The sequence below is a fragment of the Neofelis nebulosa genome, chromosome 3 (assembly GCF_028018385.1).
Source record: "Neofelis nebulosa isolate mNeoNeb1 chromosome 3, mNeoNeb1.pri, whole genome shotgun sequence".
Classification (NCBI taxonomy): domain Eukaryota; kingdom Metazoa; phylum Chordata; class Mammalia; order Carnivora; family Felidae; genus Neofelis; species Neofelis nebulosa.
The window spans coordinates 32553593-32566051 of NC_080784.1; the positions used below are offsets into that span (position 1 = coordinate 32553593).

The 12459-nt window shown below is 38.2% G+C and overlaps 1 long non-coding RNA gene and 1 other non-coding gene across 3 annotated transcripts in view; both read left to right on the forward strand.

Moving 5' to 3' along the window:
* Positions 1-60: 60 nt before the first annotated feature.
* LOC131506567 (uncharacterized) overlaps positions 61-12459 on the forward strand; it is a 33439-nt gene continuing 21040 nt past the window's right edge. The window contains exons 1-2 of one of the 2 annotated variants that reach the window (XR_009259036.1): positions 61-206; positions 5973-6058. This is a non-coding gene — a long non-coding RNA (uncharacterized LOC131506567). The remainder of the gene's footprint in view (positions 207-5972; positions 6059-12459) is intronic. The other variant, XR_009259037.1, reaches the window with a different exon arrangement.
* LOC131508153 (U6 spliceosomal RNA) lies at positions 1428-1533 on the forward strand. Its single transcript, XR_009259864.1, has one exon. It is a non-coding gene; the product is annotated as a U6 spliceosomal RNA (small nuclear RNA).

Sequence of the window (12459 nt, forward strand, 5' to 3'; positions counted from 1 at the left end):
GCCCCTCCCCCGCCCCTGACGTCAGGGTCCGCTAGGGCCACGTGATGACAACACAACAAGCGAAGGGGCGGGGAGGGGGCGTTCCTAGGCGAGCTCCGGATCTGGAGACGCGGGAGTCACGCTGACTCGCGCCCCTGGAATGAATTCTTGCGTGTCATTTGTACTGGCCTGATGGAGTGACTGATGCGGCTGGAACCGAGATAGAGGTTAGAGAGAAATGTGTAATGAGGAAGTGTGAGGTGCTCATGTGCTGGCACCCAAATCTCCCACACCTACAGGATCAACATTGTTTTAGCCAGTCCCCCGAACATTTCAGTATAAAGGCTCACTTCTGTAATAGGTATCATGGTGACACAAAGGAAGCAAAAACCCAGGTGCCTCCCTGTCTTAAAACCTAAAACAAAGTTGGCGATATATTAACACTCTAAATAGGGAACAATGTAAGGCACGCCAGAATTTTAGTTGTTACAGATTTTTTAAAAATGTAAATTTCACATGTACTATTCCATCATTGTAAAAAGTGGAAAATTCCAGGAAGACATACCGAAGAAAATAACCACCCAGATTCCATCACTGAACCTATTTCTGGGACTGGACATGGGAAACCATGTTCCTTCTGCTTGGGTGGCGCTAAACTTCTTTTTATTCCTAAACACTCCACCTATTTCATATCCATGTCTTTGCCTTTCCTTGGTCTGTGTGGCATATATTTCTCTCAGTCTGTCATCTTTTAACTTTGTGTCACTCTGCAAATGTTCAAAATTTTCATGCAATCAAATCTATTACTTTCATATGGTTTGGGTGCCATTTTTGACACCAAGATTTTAAATCCATTCCTTATAATTGTTTCTAATTTTCTTATAGCCTTACTTTTTTATATTGAGACCCTTAATCTATATGAAATTTATTTTTGATTTGTTGTACATTAATTAACGTCAGTTCTTTCCAACTGAGTAGTCAATTGAGTCAATGATACTTATTAATTTTTAAGTCCTCCTTTCCACACTGATTTGAAACTGTACCTTTTTTATTATTACTATCTGAGAGAGAGAGAGAGAGAGAGAGAGAGGGAGGAAGGGTGATTGAGCAGGGGAGAGAGGCAGCGGGAGATAGAAAAGAGAGACAGAGAGAGTCTTAAGAAGGCTCCATGCTCAGCACTGAGCCTGACGCAGGGCTCTATCCCACGACCCTGGGATCATAACCTGAGCAGAAATCAAGAGTTGAATGCCCAACGGACTGAGCAACCCGGTCTGTGAAACCGTACCTTTCTCATGTTCTAAATTTCCTCAAAAACATGAATCTGTTTAAGGCCTCTCTACAATAGCTCCATTAGCTAAAAATAAGAGAAGTTCGTCCCCTCTGTGGTCTTTTTAAAACTTCATGACTGTTTAATAACTCTTTAGATGAACTTAAAAGTTGACTATCCAGTGCTCGCTTCGGCAGCACATATACTAAAATTGGAATGATACAGAGAAGATTAGCATGGCCCCTGCGCAAGGATGACACGAAATTTGTGAAGCGTTCCATATTTAAAAAAAAAAAAAAAAGTTGACTATCCAGGATCGACCATGTATTAGTAGTTATTGAAGCTAGGTGATGGATACATTAAACCATTATTCCAGTTTTCAATATATTTCACAAATTCCACACTAAAAATGTTTTTTAAGGATTTGTCAAATTGCATTGCAAATTCTTTTAAGATTTTGGTCATAAATGTATTCAATTAAAAGATTAATTGGGAAGATAGTTGACATATTTACAAAACTGCCTTCCCATTCAGGACTATTGTCAATCGTTAAAAGAAAAAGGTAAGCGAATAGCCAGAAAAATTGAGTTTATTCAGGAATAGCAGAGGAGTTGCAAACGATGGTGAACCACAGGCAGGTCTGAAGAAGAAAGAAGAAAGCGTCCTTTAAGAGGAAAGGAAGAGGTTGGAAGGGGTTGTCTTGAACCAAAGTTCATTAAGGAGAGCAAGAGTTTGAGGTTGTGGCAACTTCTCATTGGCTGAGTAGTTGCCAAGCGAGAGGAAAATCTTCCTTCCTGCTGGGGTATGTAAAGTGAGCTTCGTCCTGCTGAAGTATGTAAGGTAGGCTGCCAAGAGTGGTACCTGCGAACACCCTCTTCATTGATTCCCTTCTCCATTTTGAATTAGGTTTCCTTTATTCATTTTCACATCTCCCTCTTTTGACCAAGATCTTTCCTTGAGACAATTGCTGCTCAAGCATTTGGTTACTTATTTACTTAATTAAACATTTTTGTCTATCAGTGTCACTTAGTGCCAGGAAGGACTTTTCCTTGGAGTCGTGTCCCATGTTGCAGGGAGAGCAGGTGGTGATAAAAACCATAGAAACCACATTTGAACAAGAAAGAAGGTAGAAGGAGGGGCTGTCAGGCATTTTCCCCTCTTAAGGTCATACCTTGTCTAGATTTTAAGCTTTGAAATCATCTCAAAATGTTAAGCTAACATCATTCCATTTGATGCATCACCTCTGGAGAGATTTGACAAACAACAAGTTTAAAAATAATTATGCAAAACAGAATTAAAAGTAGCATGACAAATCCAATTTGTATAATGGTTCTAAACCATGACCCAAATTTGAAGGTAGCCAACTGAACAAACCAAAGGACCAGGGAAGTCAGGTGAAATTTGTTGTAACCAGTGCAGTTGTTCCCTGATCTTGTGTAATTGAGTTTCTACCTCTCTAGAGGCATTTATAAGGCGCAACAGACGGTGTTTGCCATTGCGCAAATGCCTCCTTGTTCAGCAGGTAATCAAGGGCGAAGCAATTAGCCAATGAGTCAAATGATCATTGTCGGCCTGCTACTGCTTTGGTGTGGAATTGGCTAGCTCTTCTAATGTTAGGGAGAGATTTCTGATCAGGTGCTCATTGGTATTTACCGCAACCCAAAGAAGAAAAGCTTTCCCTATGGAGTCATGAATGCCTCTTGAAGTTCCCATTCAAGGCAGCCATGGTGGTTCAATGGCTGAACCAATGGAAGGCTTTTGGTTTGTTATGCATGTCATCAAGGATGGTTAGATGTCCCAATAAGCATTGGCGTCCAGTTCACCAGCTATCTAAACATTCATATACCCATGAAAATGCTATCCACTGCAGACAAAAATGAAACCAGATGGAGCACAGAGGACTTCAGCTAAGACCTGGTTGTTGATAGATTCATTAGCTGGAATTTCCTGATTGAACTTTTCAAGCCAGGGGTCAGGGGAATTAGGATGACATTCTGTGAGGTACCATCCCATTCTAAAGTGGTGTTTTCTAGAAGCCTTGCAAAGAGGAGTTAGTCCATCTGTATTTCCTTTGGATACAGGGAATAGATCATATTTAAGCAAGGAAAAGACACGGGTTGGGAGGAAGCAAAGGTTGTATGATTGGCAAAGGTGGAGGTGTCTATTTGAGCTAATGTGGTTATTACTGGGGAAAGGTTGAAATAAAGTAGGGGAACACCTGGCCGTAGTATCCTAACCCCATAGGTAACATCCAAAGGCTTGTGGGTGTACTCAGGAATGACATTTGAGACTAAGGAGAAATCAGTTACTTGTAAAAGCAAGGGGTCTCTGACATCGTGAATAGATTGGAGTTTCTGGTGGCAGATCCAACAGTCAGAAAGATTTGCCCCTTTTGAAATAGATTGGGAAATGTGGATAAGAGCATTGCCTTTCCAAGGAGGAGAGAAGGAAAGTAAGGTGAGAATAGCAAGAAAAAGTAAACAGGCCTAGTCCTATCATTTTGGGAAAGCTGTCTGGCTCAGCTGCCATTTGCTTAAATTCCTGGTAAAGTCCCTTCCAGGCAGCCTGATTGGAGGGAATCTTTCTGAAGGCTTCTTTCCTAGGAGATGAAATCTCCAGGCTGCAGATTATGAGGTCTAATGGCTTTGTCTCCTGGGAGCTCACTGTGGAAAGATTGTTCTACTAAGTATGATCATTCTTTAAGGATTTTATTGGACCTTTGCAAAACTGAAGTATATCCCCTTTTATCAGCTGTGGATCAAAAAAAGCAGGAACTAGTTAAGTACATTGGGCATCCTGTGATTATCTCAAAAAAGGGAGTTTACCAGTTTCAAAAGGGGCGGATCTGAGATTCAGAAAAACCAATGACAGTGCTTTTGTCCAGGGAATTTGAAGGGTTTCTACAAATTTTGCTAATTGAGTCTTAATGATGAATTAGTAATTCAACTAGTTTTGAAAATTGAGGGTGGTAGGCACCGTGAACGTGTTGTAAAACTGGCCAAACAGCGCAAATTTGTTGAAGCACCTGACTAGTAAAGTGGGTTCCCCGATCACTAGGAAGTTCAAAGGTGGGGGGAAGAGGGGTTCCCCTAGTAAGAATGATCCTTTCTAACAGGATCTTAGCCACGGAGGTAGCAGTGGCCTGTTTACAAGGAGAACAGATTCTTACTGAACTTCTGCAAATAACTATACTGCCATGAGAAAAAGTACTCAAGTGTCTGAATTCTGGAGGGATCAGTTAGGAAGAAAAAAAATCATTTCATCTTTGTTCACAAAGATTTTACATAATTGTTGTAAGTCATAGATCGCTTAAGAGAAAACATTTTCTTCAACCTAGTTATATGATCCTAAAGCTTTCAGAGACCTGTATTCTACAGTACTTGTCAGAGTCCTTTTCATGAATTTCTCCTTAGATGAAATACATTTGCAAAAGCATCAGAGTAAAACAATAACTGGGTATAAATGACAAAAGACTTAAAAATGCCTATTATTAAAGATCTGATGAACAGTTCATTACAATGGAATTGACAAGAAAACTTGCTTATTTCTGTGACATATATTTTTAAATTATGACTGATAAGATGTCAGGACATATCAGAATTTTAAGGATTTCATATAAATTTTGGAGCACATAATTACATATACATATACAAATATAAGGTAAATAAGGTTTAGTATTACTTCTTATTTGACAAGCTTCTTATGTAATTTAACATATTAAATAAGCCTAATCAGTTTAACATTTCCCTTTTTTGTAGGGAGAGAGAACAAATCCTTTGAGATGTTCTAGGAACCCTCTGGAAACACACAAGATAGTTCAAGGTCAAAAAGATTTCAACCAGAATTTTGGGAAGTTTGTCAAAAATATAAAAAGACTTTAACACTTGACCAAATAGGACCACAGAAAATTATGAAACAAGACATAATTATCCATTTAACCAAAATGACAAAAACATTTTAAAGGCAAACACAGAAGGTTACCTAGTTGCAAAAAGCCTTAGCTCCTTTTAATAGAAAAGACTCTTTCCCTATGTAATCAAAGACCTGATAAAGATAAAACACAGATTCTTTGTTTCCTAGGGAGATTACATTGAAGGTACAGAAACTTTGTTTATAATTTCTTATTAATAGCAAAAAAATAATCTAAGAAAACTTTGTCCTTTTAATAGAAAAGACAAATTTTAATTCTGTACCAGTATACTTTTGATACTAAAATTCTTTCTCTTTTTTTAAACTTAAATAAATCCATTTCAGTCTTAACCATGCAAAAAATTTCTTTCTGAAAACTAAGAAGTAAGCAATAATGGACTGACAAATTTATAAATACATTTCATGTATTTATACATTTCATGTATTTCATTTATAAATACAGTTCTGGAAGCATATGCTCTTTTAACTAGTATACTCTTTCAATGTGGCACAAGACATCATTACTTACAGACCCAAATTTACCTTTAGTTTCTCTGAAATAGAAAATCAATAGTAGAGAAACCTATATTCAGTAATTAATGCTTTAGAATTTTATCTTGTTTGGAAAATGATCCAGATACTCAATGAAGTTCCATCATTTAATTTAACTTAGCAAAGTTCTAAAAGTTTCAAGTTACCAAAAATATTTGGGGAAGGTATTTTTTAAGCACGCATACCATAAAACAATTATCGCAACTTAAAAATTCTTATTCCATTTCATCTATCTAAATCCTTTGTTCCCCCAAATTATGTTTAGATTACTCACAAAAGCTTAACGAGACATTAGACAAGATCAGCCATCATTTCCAGGGAATTTTCCTGCTGACAAACTTTGCAATTGAGGTAAGATGAACTTATTTGACTTAATAAACCCAAGTAGAATTACAGTGATTTATTTGCATTATATTTAATGTTGATGACTCTGAAGAGTTAATTTTGGCACTACCATCCAGAGGTATAAAAATATCAAATTGTTTTTTTTAATATGAAATTTATTGTCAAATTGGTTTCCATACAACACCCAGTGCTCATCCCAACAGGTGTCCTCCTCAATGCCTATCACCCACCCTCCCCTCCCTCCCACCCCCCATCAATGCTCAGTTTAGTCTCAGTTTTTAAGAGTCTCTTATGGGGGCGCCTGGGTGGCGCAGTCGGTTAAGCGTCCAACTTCAGCCAGGTCACGATCTCGCGGTCCGTGAGTTCGAGCCCCGCGTCAGGCTCTGGGCTGATGGCTCGGAGCCTGGAGCCTGGAGCCTGGAGCCTGTTTCCCATTCTGTGTCTCCCTCTCTCTCTGCCCCTCCCCCGTTCATGCTCTGTCTCTCTCTGTCCCAAAAATAAATTAAAAAAAAAAAAACGTTGGAAAAAAAAATTTTTTAAAAAAAAGAGTCTCTTATGGTTTGGCTCTCTCCATCTCTAACTTTTTTTCCCCCTTCCCCTCCCCCATGGTCTTCTGTTAAGTTTCTCTGGATCCACATAAGAGTGAAAACATATGGTATCTGTCTTTCTCTGCCTGACTTACTTCACTTAGCATAATACCCTCCAGGTCCATTTCATGCTCTGTCTCTCTCTGTCCCAAAAATAAATTAAAAAAAAAAAAACGTTGGAAAAAAAAATTTTTTAAAAAAAAGAGTCTCTTATGGTTTGGCTCTCTCCATCTCTAACTTTTTTTCCCCCTTCCCCTCCCCCATGGTCTTCTGTTAAGTTTCTCTGGATCCACATAAGAGTGAAAACATATGGTATCTGTCTTTCTCTGCCTGACTTACTTCACTTAGCATAATACCCTCCAGGTCCATCCACGTTGCTGCAAATGGCCAGATTTCATTCTTTCTCATTGCCAAGTGGTATTCCATTGTATATATAAACCACAACTTCTTTATCCATTCATCAGTTGATGGACATTTAGGCTCTTTCCATAATTTGGCTACTGTTGAAAGTGCTGCTATAAACATTGGGGTACATGTGACCCTATGCATCAGCACTCCTGTATCCGTTGGGTAAATTCCTAGCAGTGCTATTGCTGGGTCATAGGGTAGAAGACATGCTTGTTTTTACGAAACCGACAAACTTAAACCAGCTTTTAGTTTATCTCAGACCATGTGAACTCAAAAAACATTTGGGTTAGTCTACTTCATTTATATAAGTATTTATTGTTTTGAAGCCAATAAAAAGGAGTCATTAACAAATTAATTTTGGCAATACCATCCAGAGGTAGGAAAATATCACATATCTATAATATACATACATAGACATGCATAATATATAGGCAGACACGGAAATCTTATAACTTTTGTTTTAAAATTTTTAGTTATATCTCAGGTACAAAACTCAAAAGAATAGTTGGATCCCAATTATGTTTCTGGCAGATGGCCTAAGTTAAGTTTACCTCCTTAGATGGCCAATGTTTTTTACTAAAGATTTTGCATTTGTATGCTACAAGGTTCCTGTTAGAGCTGTTTTTGGAGTCATTTTGTCTTTTAGACCTTCTGCTACCGATCTAGGAATGCATTTCATTGTTGCCGAAATATGTAGGATCTTCTCTTTTCATGGATCACCTTAAATGGTGGATTTATCTAAAAGAAAGTTTCCCCAGAATGGCCATTAAAATTCCAAAGCGGGGCGCCTGGGTGGCTCAGTCGGTTGAGCATCCAACTTCGGCTCAGGTCCTGATCTCACGGTTCGTGAGTTCAAGCCCTGCATTGGGCTCTGTGCTGACAGTTCAGAGCCCGGAGCGTGCTTCTGATTCTGTGTCTCCCCTCTATCTCTGCCCCTCCCCTGCTCATGCTCTGTCTCTTTCTGTCTCAAAAATAAATAAAACATTAAAAATAATAATAATAAAATAAAATTCCAAAGTATCCAAAACTTTACCCATTTTTCAGAAAGGCACAAGAACCTGGTCCAAGGATTAGGTGGAGCCTATCTTGCCTTTGGATTCTCTAAAATATACCACAAGGGGCCCTGTTTTCCAACAGCTGTTTTACAACACCAGGAATTATATGTTTTCCCACCCCTTTTGAATAGGATGGGTGACTTGCTAAGAAACTTCAACAAATAGAAACAGAAACAGAAGGGAATAAACAGAAATAGAGACCAAGTATGCACAGTAAACTTGGAGAGCTCAGAATGCAACCAGAACAACAATAACAAAACAGAGGTACCTGGGTGGCTCAGTTGGTTATGCATCCAATTCTCAGTTTCAGCTCAGGTCATGATCTTACAGTTCTTGAGATCAAATCCCCGCATCAGGCTCCATGCTGACAGCACAGAGCCTGCTTGGGATTCTCTCTCCCTCGCTCCCTGCCTCTTCTCTCACCTCTCAAGATAAACAAACTGAAGAAGAAGAAGAAGAAGAAGAAGAAGAAGAAGAAGAAGAAGAGGAGGAGGAAGACAGAAATTTAGAAAACAAAAAGAAAATCAGCAGGAAGGGTGGTACTTTCATGAAAAGAGGTCCCAAATAAAGTCCAAAAGCTTGACCAAAAGGAGAGAGCTTGAATCCAAGAGGAGACTTAACCAAACCCAAAGGGAAGAAGACTGCACCTTGTGAAGAACACAAGGGGCTCAGGTGGGTCCTGTGGGTAGTTCTCAAGGGTTTATCTCCTTTGGATCCCATTGGTAACACCAAGAAATGTCATCCATTAAAAGAAGAAGGTGAGCAGTTGAACCAACAAAATCAACCTTATTTGGGAATAGCTGAAGAATTGAGGAGGAGCAAATCTTGGGGATCCCTAGGCAAGTCCAAAGAACAAGGGAGGAGATTATCCTTTTATAGAGGAAAGGAGAAAGTTTGGAGGGGTTGCTTTGAACAAAAATATATCAGAGGAGAGCAAGAGTTCAGGGTTGTGCCAATTTCTCATTGGCTGGGTTGTTGCTGGGTGAGGAGAAAATCTTCTGGTGTATGTAAAGTCAGCTATGACCAGTGGCACAGACATGAGAACCCTTCCTTCATTGCTTCGTGACTCCACTTTGAATTAGGTTTTCTTTATTCAGTTTCACACTATGATATCCCTCCTTATTCTATTTATTATTATTATTATTATTATTATTTTGTAAAAGTGCTTCTTCAAAAAAGTCTTGAACATTTCTTAGTCTTTTCTGAGTTTGGGCATAATCACTTTATACAAAATTAATTAGAAAGTTTCTTTTTCAAAAAAAAAAAAGAAAGTTTCCTTTTCTATGGTCTTAAGTAGATAAAACTGAAATTACCTTTCTTTAAGGGGTTGGTACAATTCCACTAAGGGAAGAAACATCCAGTGTTTTTAGGGAGGTTAGCTTTGTTGCCATAGGATGTTCCCTTTATATCTTATTTTGTGTTAAATGTCCTCAATTTTTTCTTGATTATATTACCTAATAGTTTATCTATTTTATTGACTTTTAAATCTCATTTCTTCCTACCCAATTGTATTATTCTTAAATCCTTCTTTTAACGGCTTAATTGAGATATAATTCACATACTCTACAATTAATCCCTTTAAAGTTCACAATTCAGTGTTTTTATTATATTCACGGGGTCATGTAACCATCACCACAATCTAATTTTGGACTTTTGTCATCCTATACTCATTAGCCGCCCCTCTTCATCTTTTCCTAACTTGTTACATTTGATACTTATTTTATTCTTTTTTCTGAACTTGGGTATTTAAGACTTTTTCCAGATCAGAGTATGTTTTTGCATTGTTTCTCATTTGGAGATTATTTTTTAGGTTTTCTTTGAAATCTATATGGTTTCCTTTAGAGAATGTTCCACGAGTATTTAAAAAGGAGGTATAGTTTCTGTGTTCATAATATCAGGGTTAATGGATCTATTGGAACCACCTTAATAGTAATGTCATTTAATGGGGCGCCTGGGTGGCTCCATCCGTTGAGCGTCCAACTTCGGCTCAGGTCATGATCTCGTGGTTTGTGAGTTCGAGCCCTGCATCGGGCAGCTGTGCTGACAGCTCAGAGCCCGGAGCCTGCTTCAGATTCTGTGTCTCCCTGTCTCTTGGCCCCTCCCCTGCTCATGCTTTGTCTCTCTCTGTCTCTCAATAATAAATAAATGTCTTTAAAAAATTTAAAAAAATAGTAATGTCACTTAAGTTTTTCTATTTCCCCCCTCTTTATGTGTCATGGGTTTCAAGAGGTCAGTTAACATTTCCCACCCCAACTATGATTTTATTTCTTCTATCTCTTTTTTTTATAGGTGATACTTCATTATTTGATTCACAGATATTCATGGTTGTCTCTTTATCATAATGAAGTGGTCATCACTTTGTCCTCAGTTCAAATTATGCTGATACTGACATCACGATCCTGGTTTTTGTTGTGATAGTGGTTTTTGTTTAGTTGTAACATCATAGTGTACCTTTACTTACCCTTTTAATTTTCACCTCTCTGAATTACATTCTATTAGGTGTGTCATAGGATTACAGCAAAAACTAGTCTTTGCTTTAGGATATAATCAGATTTTTTTTCTTTTACTACAATAGTTTAACACATTTATTTTGTAAAGTTTATTTATTTATTTTGAGAGAGAGGCGGTAGGGGGCAGAGAGAGATGGAGAGAGAGAGAATCCTAAGTGGGCGCCATGCTGTCAGCATAGAGCCCAACGCAGGACTCAATCCCATGAATTGTGAGATCATGATCTGAGCCCAAACCAGTGGCTTAGATGACTGAGCCACCCCGGCACCCTGTTTAACATATTTATATCCATTAATAATATATACGTATTTGGATTTAATATTGTTATTATATATCATGCTTTCTGTTTGATATCTCAACATATCTTTCACCATAGTGCTCTTTGTTTTATAATATATTTCATTTTATAATTTAGGAATTTTATTTTTGTTCAGTTAGTTACTCTTATAACTATACGTTTGTATAATTTCTTTAGTCCTCCATTTCTTCTTTCTTTAGTTTCTTCCAAAGAGGGAGACACAGAATCCGGAGCAGGCTTCATGCTCTGAGCTGTCAGCACAGAGCCCGATGCGGGGCTCAAACTCACGAATTGTGAAAATTGACCTGAGCTGAAGCCAGACGCTTAACCGACTGAGCCACCCAGGAGCCCCAGTCATATTCTCTTCATATTTATCTTTGTAGTTTTAGATATAGTTGAACATCTATCACTTGATTTGTCAACTTAATCTGATAAATTTTGATGAGTAAAAATAAGGTTGCATACCTTCCCTATCTTTTACTTTTCTCCCTTTTCTCCACCACAACAAACATATGTTAATTACTCATTTCAATATAGAGTTAATACATCGTAGTATATATTTGTATGTATCCAATAGCTATTACTGTAATCATATTGCATAATGAACCACCCCAAACTCACTGGCTTACAGAAGAAACATTTATTCTCTGTCATGTATTTGAAGGATAATTAATATAGACTCAGTTTAGGTGGATTTGGTTTCAAGGTGAAAGTTGGTCCTGCTCTGTAATCTTCCTTGGACCATGGGTTGGCCAGATCATATTCCCCTCATGATGACAGAAGAAATTAAAGAATAATGAGCAGAAGCAACTCCAAACTATCATTCCTTGCACATTCCATTGGCCAAAGCAAGTCAGAGAACCAGCTGCAAAGTCACACTGGGAAGGGAATGGATTCTAGGAGACTACAAAAATATGTTAGCATAATTCCCATATTTATTTTAGTCTCAATTCTATAGTTACAGTTTCATTGCTCATTATAGATCCTATTGCCACAATTTATGCAGTTATCTCTGGCTTGCTGAAGTTTTCTCCCTGAGAATAGTGTCCCCTAAAAATGCATATTCTAAAAGGCTGGCCTGTTGTCCGTGAATTTTTTTTCTTGAAACAACTTTTTTTTTGCACAACAGTTGAAACACAACGAAGCACATGTTTGTAAGTACACAATTTTATATCTTTGGACTTATGTTTACACTGTGAAACCATCACCACAGTCAAGAGAGTGGCTATATCCATCATCCTCAACACTTTTCCTAGTGCCCCCCTTTTTTTTAAATTTATTTTTATTTAAAAAAAATTTTTTTAACATTTATTCATTTTTGAGAGACAAGAGTGTGAGTGGGGAGGGCACAGAGAGAGAGGGAGACACAGAATCTGAAGCAGGCTCCAGGCTCCAAGCTGTCAGCACAGAGCCTGACGCGGGGCTCGAACTCACAAACTGTGAGATCATGACCTGAGCTGAAGTTGGACACTAAACTGACTGAGCCACCCAGGCGCCCCTCTAGTGCCCCTTTTAATCTGTGCCTCCTGCCCTTCCCGTCCTTTCACTCCC